Source organism: Corvus brachyrhynchos, unplaced genomic scaffold (genome assembly GCF_000691975.1).
Source record: "Corvus brachyrhynchos isolate BGI_N302 unplaced genomic scaffold, ASM69197v1 scaffold116, whole genome shotgun sequence".
Lineage (NCBI taxonomy): Eukaryota > Metazoa > Chordata > Aves > Passeriformes > Corvidae > Corvus > Corvus brachyrhynchos.
In genome coordinates this window covers 12,537,710-12,546,823 of record NW_008240221.1, presented here as the reverse complement: position 1 = coordinate 12,546,823, position 9,114 = coordinate 12,537,710, and positions in this window count along the sequence as shown.

Genomic DNA, 9,114 nt, shown 5'->3' with positions numbered 1-9,114 from the left:
GAGGAGGAGGTGGCCCTGGGGGCCGGGGGTGGGGGGCTGTCTTGGAGTGATAGAGTTGCTCTTGGGTGAAGTTGATGGCTATGGAGTTAACTGTATTTGCAAGCTTGAATCTCACCTGTGATTATTTTTTTTGGTTTTGTTTTGTGTCCTCTGTATTGTTACTTGATTTCGTCATATGCCAATGTATTTATAGGATTACTGGGTTTTGTAATATCTTGTCTTCCTTTTTTTGTTTTTTTTCGAATAAGTTGGTGGGTCAGCACTGGTTTTCCCTTCAGTCTCCTGAATGGCAGGTCCTGCAGCTGATAGTCTTTTATTTTGTTTTTGTTTTATTTTGTAATCACAACATAAGCTTGAATTTGGGCTTGTACTTGCATCTTTTGTATCTTGTACATTGGGTTATTTAGACATTGGGGCGTCCTGTTTGGTTTCATTAACGTGTGTCTACTTTGTGGATTAAGTAGACTTCCTTCATCAGCTATGGTATATTTTGGATTCTATAGTTTTATTCATAATTGTGTTTAAATTGATGTTTTGCATTTTGACTTCATTTTACGTTAGTTTGAAGTAAGTTATTTAATTTTTTTGAACTTCTGGAAATTTTGAACATTTTACTGTAATTTGTAATATAACTGCTGTGAAATACTTGAATAAAGATGACAAGAAAACACAGCTTTAGCTCCTTTAAAAATGTATTTAAAAGAAATGCTGCCTCCTGGCTGATAACAGTCTTTTCCTTACCAGACATCTTTGGTTTTGCAGTTTAGATGTGACACTTTGGGATCTTGCTGTGCAGTTATTTTGAGTAGTTTGGTCCAGCTTCTGCTTTCAGTGTTTGTCCATTAGAGAAATGGCTTCTAATTAGAGTTTTTTTAAGCAAAGGCTCTTTCCTTTCTATTTATCATATTTAGCAAAGTTGTTCTTAAAACTTTGGGTTGTTTGTTTTTTGTTCTGTTTTTTTGTAGATGAACCCTTGAGGTGTAGGACACGGAACACACCTGGACATTCTCCTCTTTTCCTTTCTGTGTACCTTGAACTGTAGGGCTCCTGGGCAAAAGAGTAGTTGAGGACCGGGTAGTAGTAGCTTAACTTTATGTCTGACTTTTATATGCAGCTTTGAAAGCACAATTAGATACAAAATTTAATACCTGTTGTATAATAATGAAGTTGATTGGTGAGAGCCTGGGCTCAGCATGGGCAGATGTGTTTTGACCTGAATGGCCTTGCAGGTACCAGCACCACACTTGGGTTTGCAGTCTGAATAAAGGAAGCAGAGTGAGGTCTTCAGGTCTTGTGTCTCTCTGTCTTTCACGAGTGGGGATGGCCATATTAACAGAGAATAGATTCAGGTCCAGTGGCTGTAAAAATAACCAGTCAAAAGAGACAAAATATTTGGGAACTGACAAAAGGATTCTTGTAAAGATACTTAGTGAACTTCAAGTGGTACTTCAAAAGCATGAATTAGTGAGAAATAGTTAGGGTGGGTGTTCCTAAAGCTTGTGCAACACTCATATTTGTCAAGTGTTCTCTGCTTAATGCTGCTTCCTTCTGCTGTTGGTTTCTGCCTTGAATGTACTTTTGAAATGCAATTTCCCGTATTTTCTTAAATTTGCAGTGCTGCACATTCTCTGTTTCCTCCTTAGGCTCTTCAGATAATTTATTTAAATAAATTAAAAATGAGAGCCTTTTCTTCTGGATCTTGGGTAGGATTTGGACTTGTAATATATGGGGTTTTAAGCCAGCACTGCATGTGAATAAATTCTGCAAGCTAAATCAGTAAACTTATGAACTGATTAATGAAGGCAAACACTTTGGTTTTTTTTTTTCCTATTCCTTTTATGCTTCATTTATGGTCATGTAACTATTATGTAAAAATGAGGGATTATAAACTTTAGCACTAATTAATTCAGCCTCATTCCATTTCTAGGTGATTCATTTTTTTCCAGTGTGAGCATTTGCATAGGGAGTATATTTTGGTTGAACCCACTGCCAGTAGATGGTTGTGACTACTATGAAATTCCATTTATTTTAGAATTGCATTTGAGTTATGCTGTACTTTTATATCAGGAAAAATCCTTTTCCTTTTAAAACTATGATAAGCTGCTAAGATTTAAAATGGATTCATAATTTTTGGTGGAATGTTAGTGTGAACCTGGCCATTTGCATTGAGGTTGGCTGGTCTGGAAAGCTGATGTGGAATAATGCTGCTTTCAAGATTGAGGTGCAAAAGGTGATGTGAAGTGGTGTTTGAAGGCTCCTCACATCCAGTTACAGGGGTGGGGCAGGTTGAGGGGCAGAGGTTGTTCAGGCTCCACATGTGGGGTGTCAGTGATGCAGCGCCCAGGATGAGTTGGCGAACAGATGAAGCGGGGGTGGTTCTGCTGTGCTGGACTCCTCTGGTTTCCTGGGTTTGCTTTCATCTTTCAGCAGTCAGGATTTTGGCAGAGTACATGTGAGAAATGTACAGGTCCCTTGGACTGGGTGGCTGCTGGGAGTGCTCTCACCATTTTGTCATCCTGGCTTTGTGTGGACATGAGAAAACCCCTTCGCATCAGTGTAAAATCTGATTTGTGCCATAACCCAGAGATGCTTGACTGTGTCTACATGAAAGTAGGAGTTTGTTAAAGATGACCTGTCCACTTTGGGACTCTGGATTGGGAGGAAGGAAAGACTTGAGGTCAAGTTTCAAAAGGACTCCCTTTGAAGTATTTATTCATCAAAGGGAGCGAAACAGATTATAGAGGATTAATTCATCCTAGAAAATATGTTTAATTTGGACTAAATTAGTTTTCTAAGAAGGAATATCTGTGCTGTAGAAGGAAAAGAAAATAATGTTTTAGTTAAGAACCTGTTTGTCATCTCCAAAGCCCCAGCTACAGTTTTGTTATAAAGATCTGGCATTCTCTTGCTGACTTCGTTACACCTTGTAGAATCCCCTCTGTGTGGAGGCTGCCTGGAAGAACAGCGATACCTGATTTTGGTGATAAGGAAGGACAAATTGCTAATACGTTTTAGGTTTCTAATGAACATAATTTTGGCTTAAGTTTTGAAGTGATCCTCACTGTATTCTCTGTGACATGACAAAAGGTTTAGTGAGGTAAAGGAAATGTTAACATGGATAGTCACATGTTACATGTGACTACTAACATCAGTTCAGTAGTAAATTACTGTTTTCTATAGACATTTGAAGTATCATAGATAAAAGCATGTAAGACTACATTTTCATCAAGCACCGGAGATTTAACTGGTTTAAAATTCATGTCTCACCTTTATACTGGGGTTAGACTGCTTCAGAGTCTTGCTCTAAAATCTAAAGCATGTCCAGCAGGCAAAAAGCTTTTTTTAAAACTAAAAAGCTTCCTTTCCACAAGACTCGGAGGACAGCCACGAAAGCACAAGCTGAGCATAAATTTTACACTGTTAATCTTTTCAGTGCATGAGAATAAATTTTGGAAATGGAAATGAGCTGACATCTAATGATGATTTAAATGTTCAGCAATTTGCTACAAAAATTTGGGTTTATTCACAGGAAATAATGCCAGCAGAAAACACTGGTTTGTTGAATCGGATGCTGTGGCACGTATGATTTAATCTCCTGCATGCCCAGGGCCTGCTAACATCTGAATGGCTTAACAGTGTTTTTGGGGAAGGCATTTAGTCTGCAGAGTACATCTGCCCTGCTCTCTGAACTTTTCATGGAGTAGTTAAACTCATGAGTAGAAACACGTGCCTCATTCATTCGTTTTGGTCCAGCTTCAACTTCCAGGCAGTGCTTCTTGTCCTCTCTTTATGTTGTAGACTGTTCATACCTGTTTTTCCCCCCCATGAAGACACTAATGCACTGTGATCAACTAGCCTTTCCATCTTCTTCTTGCTGAAGAATAAGCTTTTTATGGCTCTCACTGCATTTTCTCCAGCCTTTAAGTCAATTTTGCGGCTCTATTCTGCAGTAGGTCAGTTTTTCAACATTTTCTAAAACATTTGTTCGCGGAGGAAATAGATGTGATATTCCAGCATAGGTCCCACCAGTGCCATTTATAGAGCCAAAAATCACTGATTCCTATTCCCTGTCCCCTTTTTTGCACATCCAAAGATCAATTTAAGCCTTTTATACCATGAAATTGGGTTGGGAACTCTTGTTGCTTCTCAGACTTGCAGCTTTTCATGATGCAGTTCTCCAGTCTGAACATCAGTCTTCCCCATTCCCACCTCTCTGAGGTCCTGCTTAGCTTTATGAAAAGTTTTATGAGTCCCAGCCAGCCAGAGGAGCCAGCAATATACGTATGACTTGTTCAGGCCTCATTATCTTTCCCTTGGCTAATCTCCTTTTCCACAAGTCTGTGACTAGTGAGACATGTCAACATTTTCCTTCAAGAACTTCAGGAGAAGAGGATTCCCCCATTAGAAACACTCTCACAGTACCAAATTGAGAATTACTTGAGCAGATTAGATATTCCTCAATTAATCTGCCTTTTCTTAGCCTATTTAATATTTGCTGTCTGAATACTGTACAGTGAGGAAGTTGAAGTATTTTGTCACATGCTGTTGAAAATCTATTACCTTATCAATCAAATGTGTAATCCTGTCAGAGAATGAGATCAGTTTTGTGTGATACAGCCAATTTTCTAGAAAATCATTGTATTTCTTGTTACCTCTTTGATTCATGATCACTTTAGTTAGATATCATCTTTCCATTTTTACTTAGGCTTGATGTCAGGTGAATGCCCTGTAATTACCCAGTCATTTCACTTGCCCTTTGATAACTGTCACATTATCAGCACTCTCTGAAATACCCACAGATTATTAAAAATGAATGTCAGCAGGGCAGAGACTTCTGGGCTGTCTGGAGATGGCTGAGTGTTGTTAGGTTACCTCTGGAATTCAAAACCCCTTATCCAGTTGGGAAAGTGTAATATTTTCTCCAGGTAGTAAGCAATCTGGACATACTGATCTCCATAGGGGCTACCTCTTGCCAAACAGAAGACAGAAATATGAGCCATTCCCAAGCTGACCCATTTCCACTCCTAATTTTCCCCAGAAAGGCTGTGTGTGGCTTTTTTATCATAGAATCAGAGAATGCTAGGGATTGGAAGGGACCTTAAACATCTAGTCCCAACCCCCTGCAGGGACACCTCCCTCTAGACCAGGTTGCTCAAGGCTGTATGCCACCTGGCCTTGAACACTGCCAGAGTTGGGGCATCCACAACGTCCCTGGGCATCCTGTGCCAGTGTCTCACCACCCTCACAGAAAAGAATTTCTTCCCAATATCTAACCTAAGTCTCCCTTCTTTGAATTTGTACCCATTTTCCCTTATCCTATCACTACAGTTCCTGATGACGAGTCCCTCTCTGGATTCTCTGTAGGTCCCCTTCAGTTACTGAAATGTTGCTGTGAGGTGTCCTTGCCACCTTCTCCTGGCTGAACAGCCTCAGCTTTCTCAGCCTGAAAGGTTCAAGTACATAAACAGGCAACTTGGAGGAAAGCTGGGCCTAAATTGAAGCAGGTAAAATTGAACTTGATGTAACAAGTAATGCAGCACTGCATTCACTGGACATGAAAATATATAACTTACTAAAAGATGATCTCTTTTCATGGAAATGATGCCATGAAGATTTTTTGCCTTTTCTTTTATACCCGTTAGACCTTTTTACAACTTCTGTATTCTTAGTGCTTTTTGCCTACATTCTTGGACTGGTTTGTTCAGCTAGGAGACTGAACATTTTAGAAGCTTCGTAGTTAGGGGTCAGTCTGCCCCAAACCCCAAGGTCCTCTCCAGAACACATTCTGTAAACTAAGATAGAACCATCCAGGGGAAGGTTCCTTGGGGAGGGAGGGCTCATTCAAGCCTCTCACTGGGGAATTTTTTATAGATCTGCTAATTAGTAAAACCTACAATGTTATACCAGGGGGTTTTGGGGGGGAGCATTGCGATGTGCATTTGACCTGGATGTAGTGCACCTAAGGATCCATAAAATAAACACCAAGGTAAAATCCCCTTTTCCCTTCTCACCGTGTTTGACTCTTGATTTTAAGACCAGGAAAAGGCATCAGAAACAGCTACCAAAATTCCAGTGGGCTTGGCAGTTTAGGCTTGCTTTGTGAGAGCTGATTATTGTTTCTGTGGTAGAGGGACAGTGATTCTGGTAGAGCATAAGGCTCAGGATACTCTTAGAGCATTTGGTGTGTCCCCTTCCCTGTTTAATTCCCTGATCCTTATTTGGATGCTGTCCACCAGCACAGGGACATTGAATTAGAAATTAGAGACTGCTTAAGTTCCCAAGATGTGGAGAGGAGTTGGCTCATTTCTACCTGTAAGAGTTATTTTTATTAACATGTATTGTTTTTAATGAGGTGAGAAGCTGATGCATCTGTAGGAGTTGTCACAGGTGACCTTAGGTAGGTGTCTGCTCTTCAGCCACAAAAATGTGGGAAAAAGTCACTGATGCTGGACAACAGCAAAGGTTTGATACTGAATGTATTTTGCCAGTATGAATCTTGCTGTGTAGGATCTGGGGTATGTATGAACTCTAAAGGAAGAAAGAACACTGCTCAAAACCAACATATTATGAAATTAAAAGCAGGAAGCCTTTCAAACTTTCATTATACAGACCACCACTAATGAAAAACTCAGAGGCAGATACAGCTTGATGGCAGGACTGGAGCTTCCTTTTCCCAGATAGTAACTGAGCCAAAACACTCAATTCTGCATGTAAAGCTGCTGCCGACTGAAGTAGAATTTGTTTAGATAAAGAAAATTGGAATTTATTACTCTGTAAGAAATCTGCTAGCTAAACAGGACTTCCTAAAAGTAGTGTGCATTATCAAAAGAAAAAACACTGGTGACTAGCAAAGGGAGAGTTGTTTTTCACAGTAGTCTGCCACTCTGGTTTTTGTTTCCAGGATTCCAGAGCTCAGCTGAGGAGCCCGTGATGGCAGCTCTTGCTCTCATGAATTCTAACCTCAGTGAGTGTTTAATGATGCCTCAAACAGCTTGGCTTTTCAGAGGAAAAACGGTGTTTCTGTTCTGGTATTGCTGTCCAGCTTAATGTAATGAGTGATGGGAACACCATGCCTGGGATGCATCCATCTGCCTCCCTCCAGACCATTTTCTTTCTGGCTTTTTTTGCAGTCTAAAGTTATCAACCCAGAACACTTGCTGATGATGGGAACTTGCTGCTGCCTTCCTGTACGTGCTGGCACCTCTACCTCAGCTGAAAGCATGCTTCAGCTCCTGTTTTTGAGCTGACTTAAAATGGGTAAGAAGGCATTAAGGGGTGAGCTTAAGGGTATGACCCAGTTTAAAAGGCTTGTATTAGCATGACAAGTTAAAAATGTCCAAGTAGATACAGAGTCAGTGTCTTCTTACAGACCTGGCACAGGTTGCAGCCTGCCAAGTCCTGACTGCCTATGCTGTGTGTCGTTTTACCCAATATTACATTACACTGTCACCTTTTTTCAGTGGGGATAGAGAAGCAGTGTGGTTCTGAGACCGTGCCCTTGCACTGGAAACAGCAGAGAAAAGCTTTGGGATCAGTTCCCTTTATTTCAGAGAAATACTTCACGAGAAGCTGGGAGGGTGGTTGAGTACCTGAATATGATTAAACATATTTGTGCTGGTGGAGTCGGGCGGGAGCAGCTGCTCTCCTGGCTAATCCCTGTGGCTGCGGAACGCGGGTGCTCGTGCTGGCGATCAGTTAGTCTGGACTTCTCCAAGGGCAAGCTGGAGTGTACCCAACACTCTTAATTAGCTGCTCCAGTTGCACTGTGCTAAGCTCAGCTTTAACACCTACCTGCAGTTAATTAAAAGATGGGGTTGCTGAGGCTTTATTAGTACAATGAGTTTGCCGCTAGATGAAACAAGGGGAGAAAGGGGGATGGCTTGTGTAAATTGTCATGGGTAGGTGATTCCCTGAACACAGTGAACAGCCCCATTTGGAGATCACTGTCCTTCCCAGGTGAGCCAGGGGAGAGTCACACCAGTGAACAAAAGAGTTTTTATCATCATTAGGCTGCTGAGCCAGCCTGTGCCCTGAATTTCTTGAAGCTTTTAAGAAGAAAAATCTCTGAGCAGATACGTACGCATGATTCATTTGGCAAAAGCACTCAGCCAACTTCCCAGAGGGGAACTAAAATAATTTCCACATACAAGTAAAGTAAATAGTCTGTGTCTTGTTCATCCTACCAAGTATTATTGACTAGTGCTGAGTGAGAGATCCTTGCAGAGCCTTGATGAAAGGTTGGCAACTCACCCCACTTGGTCTGGATTATTGCAGCATGGTTTTGTAATATTGAATTGCAAGGCTTTTAGTAATCTTCACAGGCTGTTCAACCTGAGCCACTAAGCCTAAACTAAAATGTTTAAAAACTGCAGTTCAGACTCTTAAATACTCTGTAAGAACCAGAGACAATTTCAATAAATGTTAGGCTCTTTCTGTTAATGTGCAGAACAGAAATTACCTCCTCAGATCTGGCTGAAACGTTCCACTGTGGTGGTATTTGAGACTAGTTATATTTGGCTCATCTTTGTTCCAGATCCAGTTTTACAACTACCAGATGATACCCTAATGAAACATCAAAGAAACCATGAACGGTTGCATGGAATTGCTCTCTGAATGATGTATCCAGTGAGGTACAGAGCTCCCACACTGGATATGAAGGAATTTTGACCATAGGGCAAATGCAGCTTTCATCTTTTAGACATCGCAGCAGCAGTGCAGCACAAATTCTTACTTTCATTGAAAAAATAAAGTAAAAAAGCTGTTTATCAGTGTTTTGTTTTTTGTTTTTTTTTCAAGATAATTTCCTAAACTACCTTGAGCCTTTTTGTTCTTTACTTAATAGTACGTTTGGGAAAATAGATGAACAAAAACCACTCTTGCTGAATAAAATCTGAAATTAATTCTAAGAAAGTTTTTCTGAAATGAGAATGAAAGTACTTTGGAAGCTTCTGAGTATTTAAGTATTAGCAATAAATTTTTGGATTTGCAAGAGAAACTAGTTGGATGGAATGAACAAATTTTTATTCCTGGCTGGGTTTGAAACATCAAGTCCCCATTTGTGCAGTGTTTTTTCTTGATCAGTCATGACAAAATTAATCCAATCTGGATACTGAA